Below are 26745 nucleotides of genomic sequence, written 5' to 3' on the forward strand. Positions count from 1 at the left end.
TTCCTATTTAAAGCTAAATACTTACCTGTAAAATAAACCCTAATATAGCTACAATATAAATTATAATTATATTGTAGCTATTTTAGGATTAATATTTATTTTACAGGTAACTTTGTATTTATTTTAACCAGGTACAATAGCTATTAAATAGTTAATAACTATTTAATAGCTACCTAGTTAAAATAATTACAAAATTACCGGTAAAATAAATCCTAACCGAAGTTACAATTAAACCTAACACTACACTATCAATAAATTAATTACATAAAATACCTACAAATAAATACAATTAAATAAACTGACTAAAGTACAAAAAATAAAAAAAGAACTAAGTTACAAAAAATAAAAAAATAATTTACAAACATTATAAAAATATTACAACAATTTTAAGCTAATTACACCTATTCTAAGCCCCCTAATAAAATAACAAAGCCCCCCAAAATAAAAAAATGCCCTACCCTATTCTAAAATACAAATAGAAAAGCTCTTTTACCTTACCAGCCCTTAAAAGGGCCTTTTGCGGGGCATGCCCCAAAGAATTCTGCTCTTTTGCCTGTAAAAAAAAAACATACAATACCTCCCCCCAACATTACAACCCACCACCCACATACCCCTAATCTAACCCAAACCCCCCTTAAATAAACCTAACACTAAGCCCCTGAAGATCATCCTACCTTATCTTCACCACGCCGGGTATCACCGATCCGTCCAGACTCCGAAGTCTTTTTCCAAGCCCAAGCGGGGGCTGAAGATGTCCATGATCCGGTTGAAGTCTTGGCCCAAGCGGGGGCTGAAGATGTCCATGATCCGGCTGAAGAGGTCCATCATCGGGCTGAAGTCTTGATCCAAGCGGGCGCTGAAGAGGTCCATCATCGGGCTGAAGTCTTGATCCAAGCGGGCCCTGAAGAGGTCCATCATCGGGCTGAAGTCTTGATCCAAGCGGGCGCTGAAGAGGTCCATCATCGGGCTGAAGTCTTCTATCAAGCGGCATCTTCAGTCTTCTTTCTTCTGAATCCATCTTCATCCCGCCGCACGGAACATCCATCCTGGCAGAGGACTTCCCGACAAATGCCGGTTCCTTTAAGGGATGTCATCCAAGATGGCGTCCCTCGAATTCCGATTGGCTGATCGGAATTAAGGTAGAAAAATTCTGATTGGCTGATGGAATCAGCCAATCAGATTCAAGTTCAATCCGATTGGCTGATCCAATCAGCCAATCAGATTGAGCTTGCATTCTATTGGCTGATCGGAACAGCCAATAGAATGCGAGCTCAATCTGATTTGCTGATTCCATCAGCCAATCAGATTTTTCCTACCTTAATTCCGATTGGCTGATAGAATCCTATCAGCCAATAGCAATTCGAGGGACGCCATCTTGGATGACGTCATTTAAAGGAACCGTCATTCATCGGGAAGTCGTCGGCCAGGATGGATGTTCCGCGTCGGCGGGATGAAGATGGATCCGGAAGAAAGAAGATTGAAGATGCCACTTGATAGAAGACTTCAGCCGGATGATGGACCTCTTCAGCCGGATGATGGACCTCTTCAGCCGGATGATGGACCTCTTCAGCCAGATGATGGATGTCTTCAGCCCCCGCTTGGGCTTGGATGAAGACTTCGGAGCCTCCTCTGGATCTGTGATACCCGGCGTGGTGAAGATAAGATAGAGAGATCTTCAGGGGCTTAGTGTTAGGTTTATTTAAGGGGGGTTTGGGTTAGATTAGGGGTATGTGGGTGGTGGGTTGTAATGTTGGGGGGTATTGTATGTTTTTTTTCCAGGCAAAAGAGCAGAATTCTTTGGGGCATGCCCCGCAAAAGGCCCTTTTAAGAGCTGGTAAGGTAAAAGAGCTTTTCTATTTGTATTTTAGAATAGGGTAGGGCATTTTTTATTTTATTAGGGGGCTTAGAGTAGGTGTAATTAGCTTAAAATTGTTGTAATATTTTTCTAATGTTTGTAAATTATTTTTTTTATTTTTTGTAACTTAGTTCTTTTTTTATTTTTTGTACTTTAGTTAGTTTATTTAATTGTATTTAATTGTAGATATTTGTATGTAATTAATTTATTGATAGTATAGTGTTAGGTTTAATTGTAGATAATTGTAGGTATTTTATTTAATTAATTTATTGATAGTGTAGTGTTAGGTTTAATTGTAACTTAGGTTAGGATTTATTTTACATGTAATTTTGTAATTATTTTAACTAGGTAGCTATTAAATAGTTATTAACTATTTAATAGCTATTGTACCTGGTTAAAATAAATACAAAGTTGCCTGTAAAATAAATATAAATCCTAAAATAGCTACAATATAATTATAATTTATATTGTAGCTATATTAGGCTTTATTTTACAGGTAAGTATTTAGCTTTAAATAGGAATAATTTATTTAATAAGAGTTAATTTATTTCGTTAGATAAAAATTATATTTAACTTAGGGGGGGTGTTAGTGTTAGGGTTAGACTTAGCTTTAGGGGTTAATACATTTATTAGAGTAGCGGCGAGGTCCGGTCGGCAGATTAGGGGTTAATACTTGAAGTTAGGTGTCGGTGATGTTAGGGAGGGCAGATTAGGGGTTAATACTATTTATTATAGGGTTATTGAGGCGGGAGTGAGGCGGATTAGGGGTTAATAACTTTATTATAGTAGCGGTGAGGTCCGGTCGGCGGATTAGGGGTTAATAAGTGTAGGTAGGTAGCGGCGACGTTGGGGGGGGGAGATTAGGGGTTAATAAATATAATATAGGTGTCGGCGATGTTGTAGGCAGCAGATTAGGGGTACATAGGGATAACGTAGGTTGCGGCGGTGTACGGAGCAGCAGATTAGGGGTTAATAAGTGTAGGTAGGTAGCGGCGACGTTGGGGGGGGGCAGATTAGGGGTTAATAAATATAATATAGGTGTCGGCGATGTTGTAGGCAGCAGATTAGGGGTACATAGGGATAACATAGGTTGCGGCGGTGTACGGAGCGGCAGATTAGGGGTTAAAAATAATATGCAGGGGTCAGCGATAGCGGGGGCGGCAGATTAGGGGTTAATAAGTGTAAGGTTAGGGGTGTTTAGACTCGGGGTACATGTTAGGGTGTTAGGTGCAGACATAGGAAGTGTTTCCCCATAGGAAATGGGGCTGCGTTAGGAGCTGAACGCTGCTTTTTTGCAGGTGTTAGGTTTTTTTTCAGCTCAAACGGCCCCATTGTTTCCTATGGGGGAATTGTGCACGAGCACGTTTTTGAAGCTGGCTGCGTCCGTAAGTACCGCTGGTATTGAGAGTTGCAGTGGCGGTAAATATGCTCTACGCTCCCTTTTTGGAGCCTAACGCAGCCCTTCTGTGAACTCTAAATACCAGCAGTATTTAAAAGGTGCGGGGGAAAAAAAGCACGAGTAGCTAACGCACCCCTTTGGCCGCAGAACTCTAAATCTAGCCGATAGTGAGGCTTTGTAGTCTCTAGCGAGAAGCTATTTTCTATTGGTTGTACTTCAGCAGTTTCCTGATTTGAATGGGAGTAAACGAAATATTGAAGAACATCTCTATTAGATGAGAAATGTGTTGCTGTGTTTTTATACTTGTTGGGTACTTTTTTTTTATATTCTCTTAAATAATTCTATTCTCAGTTCTTGATCTGGGCTTTTGACAGTTTATCTTAATGGAGATGGAAAATTGGCCTGCTGGATAAGCACTTTTAAGTACATTGGTTTTGTGAGTGCGCTAACCTGACACCACGTAAGACCTACAGCGCTAAAGCCAAAGTGAGTTATAAATATTTTACGTTCTAATGTTCTTCCAAGAGAAGAAACTATTCTTTTAATTTTTAAATATATATTTCTATATATATATGATTTTTGTTTGTAAAATATATATCTATTACCTATCTCTATGAAAATACATATATATGGTTATACAGTATATGTAACACATTTTTATTCTAAATAAAGAACATTGGAATGTAAAATATTTACAATAAACACATAGGGAAACACATGGCAATATATATATATATATATATATATATATATATTTTTTTTTTTTAAGGTATTTAACTGAAAAGGGCTTCAAAGTTTATATACTGTATATGTATATTTGTCAGGCACTTGCCTGCAGTTACTGCTGCTCCTGCAGTGTGATTTCTTCAGTCTCGGCTTCCTACATGAAGAGATGCCAAAACTCAACTCCAACAGCTGCTGCAGCTCTCTAGATGCGCGCGGCCTCAGGCTGCCAAGATTTAAAGGGGCCAAGTCCTAATTACTGGAACTCCCACTTGGAGCCAAAAGGAGTTGGAGATCCTATAAAAGATCACTCAGCCTATCACTCTTAGTTGAGTTATTGTAAAGCTCACCTTGTTCTTGAAACTTGCATACTTACCTTGTACCTGCATATGCTCACCTATTTCCTGAAAGTCAAGCATAATTACCTGATACCTGTGTATGTTCACCTTGTTCATGAGACCAAACATATTTACCTTGTACCTGTGTATGCTTGCCTGGTTCCTGAGGCTGTCTGTCAGGGTGCCAGGAATCAGACTGAGACAAGAAGTGCAAACATAATCACACATTTATTAATAGCAAAAAATAATAAAAAGTCCACAAGTCAAATAACAAGCCAGGAATCAAAACCAGAACTGGTAGTTAGACGAGCAGAGTCAGGAGCCAAAGCGAATAGACAGACGAGCCGGGAATCAGTAACAAGGAGAACAGCAGAGTCAGGAACAAGCCAGGGATCAGGAACCAGGAGGGAGGTCAGACAGCCAGGTAATACAAAGGAGCTCTCATAAACAGGTCTGAGACAATGCAAGGGCAAAGCATACTGAACAGAGGCCCTTTAAATAATAAGTGATGACATCAAAATTCGGAGACTGCATATCTCACACGGATGATGTATACCAGTTTGGCCATAAAAGGAAGTGCAGGAAATGAGCAGCATCACACAGTATGCACCGGAGTCAGCAAGAGAGGTGAGTAATATGGCTGCCAGCAGCACATGGCAAACAGATCAGGGAAAAAACCCTGACAGTACCCTCCCCTCAACGACCCCTCCCCCGTGGGAGGACAAAAGGCTTATTGGGGAAACGGGCATGGAAGGCACGGAGGAGGGCGGGAGCATGAACATTAGAGGAGGGAACCCATGAACCGTAGCCTCTCCAGTGAACCAAATACTGTACGCGGCCTGGACATACGAGAGTCAATATTACTGCTGACCACATACTACTCATGGTTGTCAACAAAAATAGGGCGGGGACGAGGCAACACAGTGGTAAACCGATTACAAACCAATGGTTTCAAGAGGGAGACATGAAAAACATTGGAGATGCGCATTGCAGGAGGAAGGTCAAGAGCGTAGGCCACAGGATTGACCCATCAGAGTATTCGAAAAGGACCAACATAACGGGGAGCCAGTTTATTGGAAGGCACACAAAGGTTCAAGTTGCGGGAGGACAGCCAAACTCTCTCACCATGCTTCAAGATAGAGTAAGTGCGCCCTTAGGCTAAAAGTATACACACCAGATAAAAATTGTAGACAAATTTAATAAGCATAGATTAGTACAGTATAAAAAACTTTTAAAGGGACGTCTCCCTGTTAATACAAATAAAAATCTTATTGTAAAAATATACTCGCTAGGTACAACACGGGCTGGATCCTCAAATTAATGTGCAAACAAAGTGTCATACATAACATATAATAACATTAGTTTATGTTTCAAATTGAGTACTAACCCTCTAAGTAAGATAACATATAAAAACTGAATGGCACAAAAAGATTAAGTAACTGTATGTGACAGATAATAAAAACAGAAAAAAAGGGGTTCAAACTCGATAGTGGAGAGTTCAAATGTTACACTGCAGTGCAGATAGCCGTAGGAGTTTAAACAAGTGTATGAAATGACAGCTCAGTTCAGCTTGCTGTAAACATGCTCCACATTAAATGTGCAAGATTACTATACCGTGAGTCCAGAGGGTGTTACCGGAAAGTTTGTTCCTTCGGTCAAAACTTGGACCGCAAATGTAACCACCGCCGTTCCTGGGGATATAGTTGTACAGACCTCTGCACATGTGAGTCGGCGTCTGACATCACAGATTCCCCGTATGTTCTTCTCAATCCGATGTTCCGACAGCGTAGAGGCAAACAGCTGATCGCTGTGTCTGTATATCAGCTTTGTTGGTTTATCAGACTTGCCAGCTGAAGGTGTACTCTTTATTCTAATGGAGAGGTGGGGTACAGATTCTTCCTCACCCTTAAGTGTGTAGAAATAAAATTAACCTGGGTTAAAATTACAGATAAAACTGCAATAAGTTGTCCTTCTTTCAAAGTCACAGTGTCACAGGTGCAAGCGACGCGTTTCGCCCTCCCTTGGGCTTTATCAAGATGCATGTGACAGGTAACTTAGAGTCTTTTAAATGATCCATTCACATATAATTGGTTAGTGAGTTTAATTGATTAGGTAACACCCTCCAATTGGTTAAGGTGGTATATACTCCCTTTCTCTTATACTTATAATCTTCCTCCTTGGTGTCTTTCTTCACACCAATATATAAAAAAATAAAAAAATAAAAATGGAATATATATGCACAAATATACCCTGGAACATATGTCACATACGGTTGTTATGTCACATATAAAAGCCGTAGATATAACTTTAAATACACAGATTACTTAATATTTGTGCCGTCAGAGTCAGTTGAAACATATAACATAGCTACCCAAATAAAAATATTTAAGGTCATATTACACATATGTATTAGAACATTGAAAAATTCTTAAGGAATATATAAACATTAAAATTGTGTCCAACTATAAAAAGCAGGTGGATTATTGAATGGCAATTCAGTCTACAATCAACAATTTATATGAATTTGGCAGTGATCCATTCATACCAAACTGCTAGGGTGGTGATATAATCAACTGGGTGAAATATCACTATCAAAATTCTAAAGTCTATAGGGGTGCATATGAATATAAAGTGCTACGTGAAGGATTCCATTCAAATAAAAAGGGGGAAAGGTCCAGCTCTGAGTTGAGACCTTTTGGGAATAAAGTGTCATATTTGTAAATTAATTCAGCTTCTTGTATTAAAAGTGCTTTTTCGTTGTTTCCTCCTATCCAATGTCCCTTAACTCTTTTGATTCCCCAATAATTAAGTGCTTTAGTGTCACTATAGTGTTTTTCTTTATAGTGCTTATACAGTGAAGTGTCATCCCTACCCTTTTCTATACATAATAGGTGTTCCCTAATCCTATCTTTGAAGGATCTGGTTGTTTCACCAAAGTAAAAAAGATTACACAAGGGGGGCGGAGCCAACAGCCGAGGAAGCCAGACGTGCATCTCTTGAGCTCCTAGGCCTAAGTTAAATAAAAGTACTTATTCTCTGCAAAGATTGCTCTAACTTCATAGATGGGCAACTGCTAACTAGTTTTTACCTGAATGGTACCCTATATAAGCCAAACTATCTGACCACTTTGAGGATCAACATTTCCTACTGGAGGAACATACGCAGCTCCATAGACAGCAAGATATTTGGGGCCACCCTGCCAGCTACCGACTCTCATCTCTACTAGATGAAAAAAGGGGAGCTTTAATATGGAAGAGAGCCCTGAATTATTATATGCCTTAATACTGGACTTAGACCGGCAAATTTCAAGATGCTTCTCGGATCTATCAGCCACGCTAACATCAGCATCAAGGTGTACAACTGGCACTGCGCCACCTAGTAAAGCGCCAGAAATGGCGCCGATTGAGTTGTCTAAGGAATATCCTCACGTAAAGCTTCATCACCTCCCTCTCCCGAGTATTGGTCATAAAGATTGGGGAGTTATTTGTCTAAGTTCCCATGACCCGCTCCTCGTTGACAGCATAGTAACTACAAGGCCCGTCATTACTATATCGGAATGGGCCCCGCAGCATGTGGAGCTGTGTCAGATTCCTGATAACAATCAGGGCCCCATGGCAAGAGAGGTACTTGGCTTACCTTTGGTACCAGACTGTAGAGAGCTGACCGGGAGTTACACCGGAAATATGGAGCCCAAGCTGCTTGCACCGTCGCGCAACGAGATCTGGCTGTCGGACCTAAACCTACTGGAGAGCTCTGAATACCTAAATACAGCACGGGCACTAGAGAGCGCTTATACAGCTGCCGGAGCATTCGACCTGGCTTTGAACTTACATCAGCACCCATATGCGCAGACAGCTGTTTACTACCTCGGGAGCTGGCCCGTCGCACACTACCAGCACCTCAAGGATATCGCTCAGATTTTAGAACTTCACCCGGTACACAATGAGCGCTTTTACACCATGCTGGCAAACACCACCATAAAGGTAGCTGAGTGGTCTTATTTTTACCCATTTGTTCTAAGAAGGTCGACATGGGATCCGGGAAAGTCTCCCTATATCTGCTTGATCCACAGACTCAGATAGATCGCCCACAGCCGGTTCGGCTTAGCACTACTTATACCGCTCTCTCAGCAACACAGGTTACTGTCTCCCATATGAGAGTGCTTAGAACTGCCTCAAATCTTCAGACATTCCCTATGGCCGTGACCTAAGGCTGAATACTGGGTCTCTCCACTCAGTCTAGTAATTATGTTTATATACGTAATTAGACATCACTAAGGCTCATTAACTATGTAGATCTCTGACTTAGCTCACTTAATATAATTAAATGTAGCAGTATCTGACACTTATATATGTAATCTCACTTATATTCTGACAATGACAGCCATGTGTGTTATGGTCTATGATATTGCATGGCATTGTTCTTAGGATTGACATTGCTACTCTAGCTTATTTAATATAAGTTCTAGAAATGTATGACAATATTATTAACACAGTGATATTTGATGCAACATTTGATGGGAATGAGGCAAAATGTTTATGGTCTTATACTGTAATGGGTATGCTGGAGGGTAAAACTGTAATGTTTAGATCTGCCAGCATTATGGACAACTACTAACATAATCTAGTCTTGGTTGGGCGAGTACATCTAACTCCTTTGCTGAGGGGTGGGGGTTGCGGGGTAGACTCGTCTAACGAATTTACTAATGCATTTATTTAGCTACTTTATAGCCCCTGTACCTTCACTTCTCAGTAATTTTTGACCTGTTATGTCCCATTTCTTAGGTCCCAATGCTAACTGGCACAAACGTTTTATTATATGCCTTTTATTAGACGTAGACTGTTCTGTCTGTAATTTACATGTCTAAATTATTTAGCTTGGGTTTTTGTCCTTTTTTATAGGATAATATTTCTTCTACATTATAATACATTAGGTATACCTCTCTATGATTGTTTACATCAGATAGCATACGACTAATAGTAGTTTTCCTCTACTAATAAATGACACTGATATATACCATATCTACTAAATGGCATTGGTTACAATAGGTATATGTAATTAACAATACTTTGAGTTCACGTAGATGTCCTTTAATGGTGATGCTGAGTGTTGTTATCTATGATTGCCATATGTTTGTTTTCTATGATCTAGATGTTTTAAATGATGTTTTTATCTCCCCAATATAAAGAGGAGCTCTCTCTACTTAATCCACTCATGTTCCCTGTTCGATGGTGGTACACCCCATATGTAGAATTACTAGATCACATAAGTTGTTTGCCCTCGATGGGCTCCTCTCTTCCCTTTCCCGCCGGTTCATGTGGTCTGCGGGTCATATCCCTTCTCCTTTTTCCCACATCGCTTATAGCTAGCATTTCCCCAAGAGAGGAGCTCACCCAGAAGCCTTTTAGCCCTGACCCACACCTTCTAGTTACCCCACTCGTACACAACTCTACTAGGGTCTTACCCAATCTATTCCCATTAGCCCCTGGCCCGTAGTTTATAAGATTTGCTATGATGACAGTGTAAACCAATCCTGCACCCTGATAATGTTCCTCTACTATTTAACATCTCTTTAATCCCTTAGGTACATTCCTAACAATAGAGGGGAAGACTAACGACTGGAAATACCCTAATCCACGATCTATTAGACATGATATCCCCTAGATAGCCCCGGGACCCTTCTATTAGGACATTTCTGAGCTCCCAGCATATACTTTAAATTTCGCATATTCATATAAGGCTCCATCCCCCCCCCCTTCTCCTATATGTATAGCGGTGCTTACCCGCTGAATATCCCCCCCCCCTGTATATTTCAGCCCAAAAGTGGCTGACGCATAAGCTTATTCTCCACAGCCTGTTATCTCTAACTCTGATACTCTACTGATTCTTTTTTATAGCACTGTGGAGATCAATCACACATACTATAACATAAAATGAAGTTATATTCCACCTCGCCTAAACTTATTGTCTATCTTCAGGTTACGATTTGATATGTAATTATATTGTTACAGGTATATCTTGTTTTCCTCCTTCTAATAATGACAATGTATAGACAATGTATTATTTACTCTGATATAAGTTTGGTCTCAGGGCGAGGCTTGTTTGTTAATCTATATGTTAAACTTCAATAAAAAAATTATTTAAAAAAAAATAAAAAATTACACGAACATTTTAGTGCATAAATGATATTTTTGTGGGTGCACCTAATTATCTCCTTAATCTGAAAATTAATCTCTAAACTATTTATTCTTAGGGCCTTCAGTTTAGAACTGTGTTTGCAGGCCTTACATGTGTAGCAAGGAAAGAAGCCTACTGGTATTTTGCCCTCCAAATCTTTTTGTATTGGATTCTTATTCTTCCTTTTAAGTTCGCTAGGAGCTAGCATCATTTTGAAATTATTTCCTCTTCTAAAAATGAAGGTTGATTTATCTGCCAATTTATTCCCAATTATATTATCTTCCTTTAGAAGGGGCCAGTGTTTCCTTATTATTTTTTGATTAGATTGTGATCTGCATTGTAATCCGTAATAAAGGGAACATTAATTAAATCACTATCCTCTCTTTTTTTGGTCTTATATTCAAGAAGATCATTCCTATTGGTTAGACGTGCTTTAATAATTGCATTATCAATTTTTGATTTCTCATATCCCCCATCCTCAAATTTTTCAGCTAATATAATAACTTGATTCTCATAGTCTTCTATCCTTGAACAATTTATTTTTATGCATAAGGTCTGTCCGTATGGGATGTTATCTTTCCACGCTTTTAAGTGGCAGCTCTCTGCATGAATTAGATTGTTGCAGTCAACTGGCTTGAAGTAAGTCTTAGTCTCTATTTTGTCTTCAATAGCCATAATTTCCAAATCTAGGAAGTTAACTTTAGTTTGACTATAATTACATACAAATTTGAGACCATAATTATTAGAGTTCATTCTGTCAAAGAGTTTGTTCAGTTCATTCTCAGGGCCCTTCCATATGAGCAACAGATCATCTATAATAGCGCTTGTAGAGCACGAGGTTCGCACCGAGAGGGTCATTATTGAAGAAATCTTCTTCCCAGGACCCCATAAAAAGATTCGCATAACTCGGTGTGAACCTCGTGCCCATGGCTGTACCTTCTACTTGTCTATAAAAATTATTATCGAAGGAGAAATAATTGTGCTCTAATATGTATTGGATACTTTTTATTATGAATTCACTTTGTTTAGCTTCCATATTGGTGTCTTTATCTAAATATGTTTTGACTGCTGCTATTCCCTGTTGGTGATTGATTAGAGTGTATAATGATGATACATCGCATGTGGCGATTATCATTCCTTCCTCCCATTTGATAGAATTTAAAATATTCAGTAATTGGTCTTTCAAATGTGATTTCAGTCTAACTACATAAGGCTGTAGAAACCGGTCTATATATTGGGATAGATTGGCAGAGATCGAATTAATCCCTGATATAATGGGCCTCCCTGGTGGATTTATGAGACATTTGTGCACTTTTGGCAAAAAATAAAAGATAGGAATTTTGGAATATTTGGGTGTTATATAGTTGAATTCACTTTCATTGAGGAGTCCTTCAGATTTTCCTTCACTGAGAATTTTATTCAATATTTTAATGTATTTATCTGTAGGGTTCATTGATAATACTTCATATGTTTTCCTATCTTTTAAAAGCCTATATGCCTCAACCATATACTTGTCCGTATCCATTATTACAACCCCCCACCCTTATCTGCCGGCTTAATGGTCACTTGTAAATCTTTCTGCATTTTACTCAGTATTTCTCTCTCTTTCTTATTGATATTCTGTTTCCTAATATGGGGTAGTTTACATTTCTTAATATCACTTAATACTATTTTTTCAAAGGTCTCGAGATAATTGCCCTTGGAAGAAATTGGATAAAATCGAGATTTTGGCTTTAAATTTCTACACTTGCTACACATGTAAGGCCTGCAAACACAGTTCTAAACTGAAGGCCCTAAGAATAAATAGTTTAGAGATTAATTTTCAGATTAAGGAGATAATTAGGTGCACCCACAAAAATATCATTTATGCACTAAAATGTTCGTGTAATCTTTTTTACTTTGGTGAAACAAGCAGATCCCTCAAAGATAGGATTAGAGAACACCTATTATGTATAGAAAAGGGTAGGGATGACACTTCACTGTATAAGCACCTTAAAGAAAAACACTATGGTGACACTAAAGCGCTTAATTATTGGGGGATTAAAAGAGTTAAGGGACATTGGACAGGAGGAAACAACGAAAAAGCACTTTTAATACAAGAAGCTGAATTAATTTACAAATATGACACTTTATTCCCAAAAGGTCTCAACTCAGAGCTGGACCTTTCCCCCTTTTTATTTGAATGGAATCCTTCACGTAGCACTTTATATTCATATGCACCCCTATAGACTTTAGAATTTTGATAGTGATATTTCACCCAGTTGATTATATCACCACCCTAGCAGTTTGGTATGAATGGATCACTGCCAAATTCATATACATTGTTGATTGTAGACTGAATTGCCATTCAATAATCCACCTGCTTTTTATAGTTGGACACAATTTTAATGTTTATATATTCCTTAAGAATTTTTCAATGTTCTAATAAATATGTGTAATATGACCTTAAATATTTTGATTTGGGTAGTTATGTTATATGTTTCAACTGACTCTGACGGCACAAATATTAAGTAATCTGTGTATTTAAAGTTATATCTATGGCTTTTATATGTGACATAACAACCGTATGTGACATATGTTCCAGGGTATATTTGTGCATATATATTCCATTTTTTTTTTATATATATTGGTGTGAAGAAAGACACCAAGGAGGAAGATTATAAGGATAAGAGAAAGGGAGTATATACCACCTTAACCATTTGGAGGGTGTTACCTAATCAATTAAACTCACTAACCAATTATATGTGAATGGATCATTTAAAAGAATCTAAGTTACCTGTCACATGCATCTTGATAAAGCCCAAGGGAGGGTAAAACGCGTCGCTTGCACCTGTGACACTGTGATTTTGAAAGAAGGACAACTTATTGCAGTTTTATCTGTAATTTTAACCCGGGTTAATTTTATTTCTACACACGTAAGGGTGAGGAAGAATCTGTACCCCACCTCTCCATTGGAATAAAGAGTACACCTTCAGCTGGAAAGATAAACCAACAAAGCTGATATACAGACACAGCGATCAGCTGTTTGCCTCTACGCTGTCGGAACATCGGATTGAGAAGAACATACGGGGAATCTGTGACGTCAGATGCCGACTCACACATGCAGAGGTCTGTACAACTCTATCCCCAGGAATGGCGGTGGTTACATTTGCGGTCCAAGTTTTGACCGAAGGAACAAACTTTCCGGTAACACCCTCTGGACTCACGGTATAGTAATCTTGCACATTTAATGCGGAGCATGTTTACAGCAAGCTGAACTGAGCTGTCATTTCATACACTTGTTTAAACTCCTACGGCTATCTGCACTGCAGTGTAACATTTGAACTCTCCACTATCGAGTTTGAACCCTTTTTTTCTGTTTTTATTATCTGTCACATATGGTTACTTAATCTTTTTGTGCCATTCAGTTTTTATATGTTATCTTACTTAGAGGGTTAGTCCTCAATTTGAAACATAAACTAACGTTATTATATGTTATGTATTACACTTTGTTTGCACATTAATTTGAGGATCCAGCCCGTGTTGTACCTAGCGAGCATATTTTTACTATAAGATTTTTATTTGTATTAACAGGGAGACGTCCCTTTAAAAGTTTTTTATACTGTACTAATCTATGCTTATTAAATTTGTCTACAATTTTTATCTGGTGTGTATACTTTTAGCCTAAGGGAGCACTTACTGTATCTTGAAGCCTAGTGCTTTGTTTGTGTTCATAACTAGTATCTGATACATCACAGGGATTGTATCTTTTGAGCAGTGTTTAGTATTACAATCCTGTAGCGCACATTAATCCCTTTTAATTACACAAACTCTCTCACCAACCTGGTAGGAAAGCATGGGCAGACGCCTACGATCAGCCTGGAACTTTTGGCGCTGCATAGAGCGATGAAGGCAATCCTGAATCTGCACCCACGTGGAACAGAGTTGCCGGAGATGCTCCTACAAAGCCGGAATACCCTGAGACATGAATGAATCGGGCAACAAGGATGGTTGAAACCCATAATTCCCCATGAACGGGGATAACTTGGAGGAAGCATTAATAGCACTATTATGAGCAAACTCTTCCCAAGGTAACAGTTTAGACCAATTATTGTGGTGATCTGAGACATAGCAACGGAGGAACTGTTCCAGAGCTTGATTCCGTTTCGCAGCCCCATTGTATTGAAGATGATATGCCGAAGAGAAGGAAAGCTGGATCCCCATTTGAGCACAAAAGGAATGCCAAAATCTTGAGACAAACTGGCTACACCGGTCTGACACTATCTCCTTGGGTAACCCATGTAAACGGAAGACCTCCCGGGTAAAAATTGAAGCAATCTCCTGAGCGGTAGGCATCTTCTTCATGGACGCTTACCATTAGCAATAGGTTGAAGAAGACCCACAGGAAGACGTTGAGGAGTCTTATTCTGTGCACAAACTGAGCAGGAGGCAACATACACAGCAACATCAGAACGAAGAGCTGGCCACCAGAATTGTCAAGTGACAGACCAAATCATTTGGTTCTTGCCTGGGTGACCTGTGGCTTTAGGATAGTGGTAAGTGTGCAAAAGTGTAGAACAAAACACTTACCACTAGGTTTCTCAGGAGGTGCATTGGTTTGTGCAGTCAGGATCTCCTCCCCCAAGGGAGAAGTCAAATTAGTACGTATGGTAGCCAAAAATATGGTCAGGAGGTATAACTGGAGTAGGTACAGACTCCATCTTGGACAGAGGCGAAAATTGTCGAGAGAGGGCATCAGCCCTAACATTCTTACTACCAGGCAGGTACGAGACCACATAATTAAACCGAGACAAAAATAGCGCCCATCTGGCTTGTCGGGCGACAAACATTTTGCTTCAGATAGATAAGTTAAATTCTTGTTGTCAGTAAGAATGAGCACTGGCATGCTAGTACCCTCGAGAAGATGCCTCCATTCCTTGAGTGCCAAAATTATGGCCAGTAATTCCCTGTCGCCAATTTCATAATTGCACTCTGCTGGAGACAATTTCTTAGAGAAGAAACCACACGGATGCAAGGAACCGTCAGACGTAGGACGTTGAGACAAGAGGGCACCTACTCCAGTCTCAGACGCATCAACGAAGAATGAAAGGCAGGACAGGGTTAGGATGAGCCTGAAATGGAGCGGCAGCAAAGGCAGTCTTAAGACTATCAAAGGTCTTAATGGCAGTAGGTGACCAATGGAGTGGATCATTCTCTTTACGGGTCATGTCTGTGATAAGTTTGACCAAGGAAGAAAAGTTTTTAATAAACTTTCTATAGTAATTGGTGAACCCCAAAAAACGTTGAATAAACCGAAGACCAACTGGGCGAGGCCACTTCAGAACTGCAGATAACTTGTCAGGATCCATGGAGAACCCTGCAACGGAGATAACATAACCTAAGAAGGTTACTTGAGTCTGATGGAACTCACATTTCTTGAGTTTACAAAACAGGCCATTCTCACATAGTCTCTGAAGAACCCGTGTAACACCAGAACGATGAGCCTCAAGTGTGGGTGAGTATATGAGGATGTTGTCTAAGTACACCGCAACACACTGTTGCAACATATCTCGTAGGACATCATTAATAAATTCCTGGAAAACAGCAGGAGCTTTACATAGGCCAAAGGGCATTACAAGATACTCATAATGCCCGCTCCTGGTGTTAAATGCAGTTTTCCATTCGTGGCCCTCCTTGATCCTAACGAGATTGCACGCTCCTCTCAAATCAAGTTTAGTAAAGACCGTAGGTCCCTTGAGGCGGTCAAAGAGTTCCGTAATGAGCGGAATAGGGTAAGCATTCTTAATGGTAAGACGATAAAGACCCCTATAATCGATGCATGGTCTTAACTTGCCACCCTTTTTCTTCACAAAGAAGAAGCCAGCACCTGCAGGAGAGCAGGATTTGTGGATGATCCCCCGCTACAGAGCATCGGCAACATACTCCTCCATAGCACAATTCTCCGCAACAGACAGAGGGTAAACCCAGCCCTGAGGAGGAATGGCTCCCGGTTGCAGGTCTATGGCACAATCGTAAGACCGGTGAGGAGGCAACACACCGGCATGCACCTTGTCAAAAATGTCTAGGAACTCTCGGTACTCCTCTGGCCATTGAGATACCGAAGACATGCACAAGACTTTAACTGGTTTCCGAAGACAAGTGGAAATACATTGTGGAGACCACTACAACATTTCGGACCTGCGCCAGTCGAGACTGGGATTGTGCTTTTGGAGCCAGGGATAACCCAGAATAACCGGAAAATGCAGAGAGTTTATCACCTGGAACTGGAGGGTTTCAAAATAGGAAATGACAACCCTGACCAAAGATTTCTCCTTTACCGGTCCTGGGGACTAGGATAAACCACCCAAGGTCTGCCCCTGACAGGACCTTAGGTGTGAGCCTTTCCCGGCCGTGTAGAACAAGACTTCAAAAGGTGGCCCTGTAACCCACAATAGAGGCAGAGCCCCTCCCTCCTCCTAAAGGCCCTCTCCACCACGGAGAGACACGGGAATCCCAACTGCATCGGCTCAGCCATACCTGGTGACTCGGGACCAGGAGGCATGGGAGGAGAGGGAGGCATGGGTGGGAACAAACACGTAGGAGATAATGGAACAGTAGGCTACTGCAAGCGCTCCTTGAAAGAGGGCCTCTCACTTAGTCTGATGTCAATTAGGATAAAAAAAGACACCATTGCCTCGAGATCTTCTGGTAAATCTCTGGCAGCAACTTCGTCTTTAATCGCATCAGAGAGCCCATGAAAGAAGGCAGCAACAAGGGCTTCATTGTTCCAACCTACCTCTGCGGCAAGCATACAGAACTCAATGGCATACTGAGCAACAGATCTTGTACCTTGCTGAATGGACATGAGTCGTTTAGCAGCAGAGGAGGAGTGAGCCGGAACATCAAATACCCTTTGAAAGGAGGCCACAAATTCAGGGTAATTTGAAATCACAGGTTTATGAGTCTCCAACAAGGGATTAGCCCAGGCAAGAACTGTGTCAGAGAGTAACGAGATGAGAAATCCCACCTTAGCTCTGTCAGAGGGGAATACCTGAGGTAACATCTCAAAGTAAATGCCCACCTGGTTCAAAAACCCTCTGCACTGATTAGGATCACCTCCATATCGCTGAGGTAGAGGTGCAGAACCAGACATGCTCCTGGTAGGACTAGGTGCAGCAGCGGAAACAGGAGCAGCCATAACTTGCACTTTGGTCTAAATGTGCAGTGCGATTCAGCAGGGTTTGCAGGGCTAGTGCAAATTGATCCAAGTGGTGATCCTGTTCATCCATAATGGAAATTATGGCAGGTAAAGGTGTCCCTTGCGTAATCTCAGGGTGCCAGGAATCAGACTGAGACAAGAAGTGCAAAAATAATCACACCTTTATTAATAGCAAAAAATAATAAAAAGTCCACAAGTCAAATAACAAGCCAGGAATCAAAACCAGAACTGGTAGTCAACCGAGCAGACCCAGGAGCCACAGCGAATAGTCAGACGAACCGGAATCAGAAACAAGGAGAACAGCAGAGTCAGGAACAAGCCAGGGATCAGGAACCAGGAGGGATCTCAGACAGCCAGGTAATACACAGTAGCTCTCACAAACATGTCTGAGACAACTCAAGGGCAAAGCATATTGAACAGAGGTCCTTTAAATAATAAGTGATGACATCACAATTTGGAAACTGCATCCTGTCTCACACGGATGATGTATACCAGTCTGGCCATAAAAGGAAGAGCAGGAAATGAGCAGCACAGTATGCACCAGAGTCACCAAGAGAGGTGAGTAAAATGGCTGCCAGCAGCACATGGCAAACAGATCAGGGAAAAAACCCTGACACTGTCCCTGCAGTAGCTTCTTGGTATCCTGTGACAGTCTCACCAACAGTACCCGCTGGGCATCCTCTGTCTGCTGAAAAGCCTATGGGGGGTAGTTATCAACGCGTCTATTTTTCCTGCCTTCGCCGGCCCAATACGCCCGCCTAAGCTCACCTCACATCGCCACCGCGGACCTGCAAAAATTCGCCTAAGTTATCAAAAAAGCTGTCAAAAAGCCACGCACCAAGTACGGGGCGATGAGCAGCGGATTGTGAGAGTTATCACTCATCCGATCTTGCTGCTCTTCGGCTTTTTTACAGCTTTCTTGCTAGCCTGTCACTAAGCACCCACACTAAACTACACTGTTCTACCCCCTATACCGGCGTCCCCGGAGCCCCCCGCAACTAAATAAAGTTAGTAACCCCTAAACCGCCGCTTCTAGACCCCGCCGCAACTCTTATAAATGTATTAACCCCTAAACCGCCACTCCCGGACACCGCCGCAACCTACATTATACCTAGTAACCCCTATCCTGCCCCCCCTATACCATCGCCCTCTATAATAAAGTTATTAACCCCTATCCTGCTGATCCTGCACCTCACCGCAACTAAATAAATAGTTTAACCCCTAAACCGCCACTCCCTGACCCCGCCGCAGCTATAATATATTTATTAACCCCTAAACCGCCACTCCCGGACCCCGCCGCAACCTATATTAAATTTATTAACTCCTATATTGCCCCCCTACACCGTCGCCACCTATAATACATTTATTAACCCCTATCCTGCCCCCCACTACACCGCCACCACTGTAATAAAATTATTAACCCCTAAACCTAAGTCTAACACTAACCTTAACAACCCCTAACTTAAATATTAATTAAATAAATCTAAATAATATTTCTATTATGAACTAAATTAATCCTATTTAAAACTAAATACTTACCTTTAAAATAAACCCTAATATAGCTACAATATAAATAATAATTATATTGTAGCTATCTTAGGATTTATTTTTATTTTACAGGCAAATTTCAATTTATTTTAACTAGGTACAATAGCTATTAAATAGTTTATTAACTATTTAATAACTACCTAGCTAAAAGAAATACAAAATTACCTGTAAAATAAATCCTAACCTAAGTTACAATTAAACCTAACACTACACTATCATTAAATTGATTAAATAAATTAACTACAAATAACTACAATTAAATACAATTACATAAACTAACTAAAGTACAAAAAATAAAAAAAGCTAAGTTACAAAAAATAAAAAAAATAAGTTACAAACATTTTAAAAATATTACAACAATTTTAAGCTACTTACACCTAATCTAAACCCCCTAATAAAATAACAAAGCCCCCCAAAATAAAAAAATGCCCTACCCTATTCTAAATTAAAAAAGTTCAAAGCTCTTTTACCTTACCAGCCCTTAAAAGGGCCTTTCGTGGGGCATGCCCAAAAGAATTCAGCTCTTTTGCCTGTAAAAGAAAAATACAACCCCCCCAACATTAAAACCCACCACCCACACACCCCTAATCTAACCCAAACCCCCCTTAAAATAACCTAACACTAATCCCCTGAAGATCATCCTACCTTGAGTCGTCTTCACTCAGCCGAGCAGCGATGGAACCGAAGAGGAGATCCGGAGCGGCAGAAGTTATCCTCCAAGGGGCGCTGAAGAAATCTTCCATCCGATGAAGTGATCCTCCAGTCGGCGCTGAAGAAGTCTTCCATCCAGGCGATGTCATCTTTTCTGGTTTTCTGGTTTAACTTGCATAGTTTTTCATTTTGCACATTTTTTCCCAGTATGCCAGTGTCATCTAGTCTAGGGTTCTATTGCTAACGTATATTCTACCCCTGTTTGAATACTTTTGTACTATTTATCCTGAGGGTGCATCACGCCCCCTGATTGGCTATCTATGTCAAGCCTCTATATTGCCTGGTTGCGCTGAGCATGCTGATATATTTTTTGTACATTAGATGTGGGGTTGCGTGTAGAGTAGCAGCCTGTTGACGTTGTTTATGTTTATTGGTATCTTGACTTTGCATACTTTCAGCCCTACCGTTTGTATTTAATATGCCCCTGGGGCTATACCACGTAGTCTAGCCCCTTGATTGTCTCACAAGGTCACACCTCCAGACTGGACAGTATTAGACATCCTGATAGCCGGAACTTGAGGGGTGCATTTTGTACCAGCTATACGGCTTGTTTAATAATTACTGGCCAATTTTATAATTATGTTATGTATAGCGCTACGACGTATTGTGCTATTTGACCGATTGTGCTTTCTTTACATATTATGCTGTATGTTATTTCTGGGTGATTGGCTTGTCTGTCTGGGGGTTGGGCACTCCTTTATGTTGCAGTACCGTTGATGCCATATCATGTCTTACCCAGTATTGGGGGCCGTAATCAGATTAAAGCACATATGTCTTATCAGGGACTGATATCACAGTTTCCAAAAATGTTTTTACTGCTCCTTTAACCTATTGTGAGCATTGATATGTACACATTTTTGCTATGTGGTTCTTTTATTAAGATAGGGCACTTGGTGTTCACTTTTAGTTAATATGTTTATATGCTTAGGTAGTCACATACATTGGGAGGGCAGTGGGAGTCTACACCTGTTGATTGCTGATTGTGGGAATGGCATCACAGGTGATGACCTGGAACTGTTCTGCTTGCTCTGCTTGCTCAATAAACTAGTCTTGATAAAGGCCTGGATATTATGGCCGAAACGCGTTGACAGAATTGAGTAAGCATATTACCTATATGTTGATAGTGATAGTTGATATATTCTACATTATTGTTTTTTTCTTTTTCAAAGGTTTTTTATTTGTGTTGTTTTTGCACTTATTTTCTCTCATACTTCAACTACAGTATCACCACAAAGGAATTATTGGATACAATATATTTTACATTTTTCACTTGTGACACACAACTCTTTATTACAGCTTTGGAACATCACAAACATATTGGTCACAACTTTGTCACGTTTAACTTTTTTTTTTATATATTTTTAACCATTTTTTGGATATTTTATAAAATTTTTCACATTTTTTCACATATTTTTATATTTTTATTTTTATACATTTTTTCAACGTTTCATCACATTTCACATTGTCTCCACGACTTTTCTTCACAACACATTTGGATATTACTATTTCATCACTAGCCTGGATGGACATATACTGATATCAGAACTATAACATGGACAACTCATTTTAGGTTTACCTCCTCTGCATAAATTGTAACATTGCAGATTATCGTATATCTTAACACTGTTATCTGCTCGATTTTTTTATATTTTTTTTTATATTTTTTTTTATATTATTGTTCACATTACTGTTTTTATTATGTTACATGGATCCATGTCATTGATTATATATATGTATTTTTAATTATTAATGTGTAATATTAAAGTTTATATTTTATAAACCTTTTAAATGTATATTTTATAAACCTTCTAAATCCATTCCTACCTCAGCCTTTGTTGGCTCTCCCCTCTATTATCTATTTATGTGTTGACAACACTGCCTCCCTGTGGGACCTCTGGATCAGAGAAGTGGATTTGCTGTTGGGCAGCAATACTGTAGTGCCCTCACTACATTTTGAAGTCTCCTCGAAGTATACCAAGCTCATCTTCCCCCACAGGCGGACACTCTGGAAGCCGGAGATTACTGCTTCACCGATTTGCCTCAGTGGTGCAAAAAGCTGCCATCGTATGAGAACTCAGGCTATCTCTCCCAGGCTCCAGAATGGTAATACTGAGCTGGGAGATCATCTACGCTCAAAGCCCAACCAACTGGAAGTACAGGGAATAATAGTAAAGTCCGGGACAGTTGAATTGTAAGTATCATCAGCACTCCTCACATATTGCTCATTTCTACTCAATAAAGACTTGAAATGGGTCCTCATTATTTCATTTCGATGTCTCCTTTCTTTTGAAATTTATACACTTGTACACATCACATCCGCAATTCAATCACCCTTATTATACAGGACTGCTTATACTATTCAATGCACTTCTTCTCTGCATCTAGTTCACTACTACATGATGCAGTAATTCAACTCCTACAGGGGGACCGAAACACCTCACCCATGGGCCATATTGAGAGTTTCCTAAAACAAAGTAAATTCGCCTTAATAACACGAACTTTGGTGATCCAGCTATCCAGCTGCTCTAAAGATGAAAACATTGCTGCACACCTTGAGCTTCTAAACATATTGGGCAAGATTATTATTATTATGCAAGCAATATTAATGCTCCACTTTGTAATACCAGGGCACGATAATGTGCGCTGGTATTACAAGTTAACCTCATGAGAGCGTACTTCCATAGGCTCCTATGGGAGCCTCGTTCTGATGCCGTCACAGACAGCATCAGAATCTCACGCAGCGAAGGAGCTAAGTAGCACAGCGATGGGCAGCATTTTCTAATACATATGTATATGAACATATACATATATATTTATGTGTTAGTATGTGTGCATAAATATATATGCAAAAATATATAAAGAGAGAAAATGAAGAACATACAATACTGACCCTAAAAAGAAAGGGAATAAAAAAGCACACAGGATATTCAAGTTCATAGTTAGCAAATTTATTCCAAAAATTCACACTTCAGATTTGGCTCCGAGAATATGGATAAAACAAACCATTCCTAGAGTACCAAGAAAACATATACATCATATACTACACAAAGTCAGTCTGTTATAGTGTCCATACAGATATGTGAAGTCCCGAACAGAGAACGACCGCAGCACAGGCTGTACTCAAGGTCTAGTTACTTACGTAACCCTATTTAGCTTCACACTCTCAATCACATCTTTCGCTTGCAAGCTAACTATTCCAGAGGTATACATTTCAAACTCCAGGCAGACAAACACCACCTTTCCTCCTCCTCCCGGACCGTGCCGGGTAGGTGACGTGACGTAGGAGATGGGAGGAGCAACTTTGCTTGGTATGCAATGATTCGTCAAGCTGCCACAGATCTTCCCATATAGGCTGTCTGCCTCATATGTCAGGTATATGCACAGTTCAAATCACTTGTATCGATATATAAAACTATGGTGTATGTTTGTATATCGATAAAATAAAAATAAACCTATAATGCCCTCAATTTTGAGGGGATTTGGGGCTTTTTAGAAAATTAACCATACATCTAATCTCTAGTTACTTTTTGAAACACTAATTGCTACTGCGAGCTTGTGGTAGCAATAACTGGCCACTTGTAATGGCTGGTTAATTATTGCTCTCACGCAAACAGCCAAATTTGCCCATTTGCAGGAGCGCAATAATTTAGTGCTCCACTTGTAATCTAGCCCATTATCTTTCCTTGCTTAGTGTGTTTTCCACATCTTCATATTAGAGATGGCACACTTCAACAAGAATAAAGCAACAACAGTTTGACCCTCCTAAATGCATGGTAGCAGACCATTTTAATAGCAAACTACATCTAGATAAGGATCTTTCTGATGAAGATTCTAGAGACTCAGCTACCACAATTAGGTCTACTCCAGGCCTTGATATGAGAGACCATACAAACATGGATAACAGAGACACCACATTGCTGGAGTCTATCAGTCAATTAACCTCATAAATGGACTTTAATTATAAAAGGTAGCTGACCTGAATAGAGACATTGTGTTCTTAGAAGATAGGTCTGACACCCTGGAAAGAAAACATAAAGACCTGGCATTTAACCACTCCAATTTAGTATCTTACACAAAGTCCCTAGTGGAAATGATAACGGACCTTGAGTCAAAATTAGGTCCCACTGAAACAACATCAGAGTGAGGGGGGTGTCTGAATATATATCTACTGCAGATCTACTAGAATAACAACTAAGCTTGTTTAAAGAACTTTTAGGCAACTTACAGGATCCAGATTCTATAAAAGATAGAGCTCACAGAGCCTTGTGCCCTAGATCTATCTCCTCTGACCAGCCGAGTGATGTCATCTTTCGACTCCACTACTACACTTTCAATGAAAAAATTCTCAGGACCGCCTTTCAAAATATATCCTTATCTGACCCATATCATGATATTAAAATCTCCCCAGATCTTTCATCCTACAATTTAGCAAAGAGATGTTCCTTCCTGACGATTACTCAATGCACGAGAAGCTTTAACATCAATAACAGGTGGGGTTTCCCAGTCAAGTTATTTGTCTAACAAGATTGACACTCATTTAAACTATGGGACAAGGCCTAAATCTCATGGACTTATGGGGCTTGTCTTCAAATTAACTCCTGCACAAAAAAAATCATTTGAGCTACCAAACTTGAGACCACAGCCCCATAGTGGTGCCCCCTACCAAAGAGACCCCCTTAACACAGCTAAGCGTAAAGGCTTCTCTAGCTGAGTGTCCTTTTATACATCCATACCTACCCTATATTGTTCAATCCTCCTGTAAATACGTAAACTGTCCCTTTTAAAATTTTCTTCCTCCATTTCTCTTTCATAATGCTAGCACATCTTTCTGCGGGTAACCTTTTATATACTCAGGATCATCTGAGTTTGTGCTACAAATAGCTTTGATCTGCTTAGTCCTTCACTATCTCTCATCCTATTACAGTTTGAGATTACCATTATTATTTACATACCACTGTCTATATTGTAGTTGATATATGGTTTGACAGCTCAATAACATTACTTTCCTTTCCTTGCAGGTACATTTAACCAATATACTCCTTCTGTCCCTTCTTGCTCCCTTGCCCTTATTTCTTACTTCATGCTCCTTTTTTTATTTTTATTTATTTATTTATTTTATGATAACTAATTTTAGTTTCATGTCCTGCAATGCCCAAGGGCTCAACTCCCCCACCAAGAGTAGCCTTCTCATCAACAAATTAAAAAGGTTAAAAATGGATGTGACCTTTGTGCAGGAGACCCACTGGGTAGAGTACTGAAATAATTAAACATTTTCCAGCCTCCAAATAAGCAATAAAAATACCTTTATTTTTTCAAGAAGGGTCCATAAAAAAAACAACGTTTCAAACCTACTATATAAGCAGGGTTCTAACCCCCAAATAGGTACTCACCGTTCCAGAAGTCTAGTGGAGGAGGTCTTCTTCCAGGCGGTGACATCTTCTATCTTCATCCAGGGTGAAGGCGGTGCGGAGCGGAGGTGACCGCAGAACAGGACAGGCAACCGCGGAGCCATCCAGCATGGAGGATCCTCTTTATGCGATCGTCGCCACACACTGAAGATTGAATGCAAGGTACCCCTTTTATATTGGGGTATCGTTGCCTTCCTATTGGCTGAAAAATTCAAATCAGCCAATAGGATGAGAGCTGCTTAAATCCTATTGGCCTAGAAGATGACCTTCACCACCTGGAAGAAGACCTCCGCCGGACTTCAGGAACTGTGAGTACCTATTTGAGGGTTAGACTTAGGTTTTATTTTTATTTTTTTGAGTGCTTTTTTTTTTAAGGGCAATGCCCATACAAATGCCCCTTTAGGGGCAATGGGTAGTTTAGGTTGTTTTTAGACTTAGGTTCTTTTTATTTTGGGGGGCTGGTTGGGTGGGGTTTTTACTGTTAGGGGGGACTTTGTAATTTGTAATGTAAAAGAGCTGTTTAACTTTGTTTTTTTGTTTTTATAGGGCTATTAGATTAGGTTTATTTTTCATTATTTAACGTTTCTTTTTGGTAATGTTAGATTTTTTTTATTTTTTCGTAGTGTTAGGATTTTTTAATTTAGGTGTTTTATTTTTCGTTTATTTTATTTTTTTAAAATAGTTATGTTAGGTTTATTTATAGTTTAATTTTTATTTTTTTATTTTACAGGTAAGTTTTTATTTATTTTAAGATAGTTATATTGTAAATTTAATTTAAAGTTAGGGGGGTGTTATGTTTAGGGGATTAATAGTTTAATGTAGTAATATGCGATGTGGGGGGCCGGCGGTTTAGGTGTTAACATGTTTAGTTTAGTATTAGCAATGTGGGGGGTGGCGGATTGGGGGTTAATAGGTTTATTATAGCAGTTACGATGTGGGAATTGGCAGTTTAGGGGTTAATATGCTTAGTTTAGTATTAGCTATGTGGGGGCCGGCAGATTAGGGGTTAATAGGTTTATTATAGTATTTACGATGTGGGGGTCGGCGGTTTAGGGTTTAATATGTTTATTTAGCTTTGGTGATGTGGTTGGGTCGTGGGTTAGGGGTTAATAGGTGCAATATAGTATTTGCTATGAGGGGTCATTGCGGTTTAGGGGTTGATAGATAGTTTATGGGTGTTAGTGTACTTTGTAACATTTTAGTTATGAGTTTTGTGAAACATTAGTGTTTTGCAAAATCCATAACTATTGGTCTCAGATAGTGGAATGGACCATGGCAGTATAGACTATAATGAAAAGATTTTAGTCTGACTGCACAATCTGTAATACAGGCGCAATGAAAATCCTGCATTTAAAAGCCATTTTTTGAATGCGAAATGGAGAGTTGCG

Source organism: Bombina bombina, chromosome 3, assembly GCF_027579735.1.
Source record: "Bombina bombina isolate aBomBom1 chromosome 3, aBomBom1.pri, whole genome shotgun sequence".
Taxonomy (NCBI): Eukaryota; Metazoa; Chordata; class Amphibia; order Anura; family Bombinatoridae; genus Bombina; species Bombina bombina.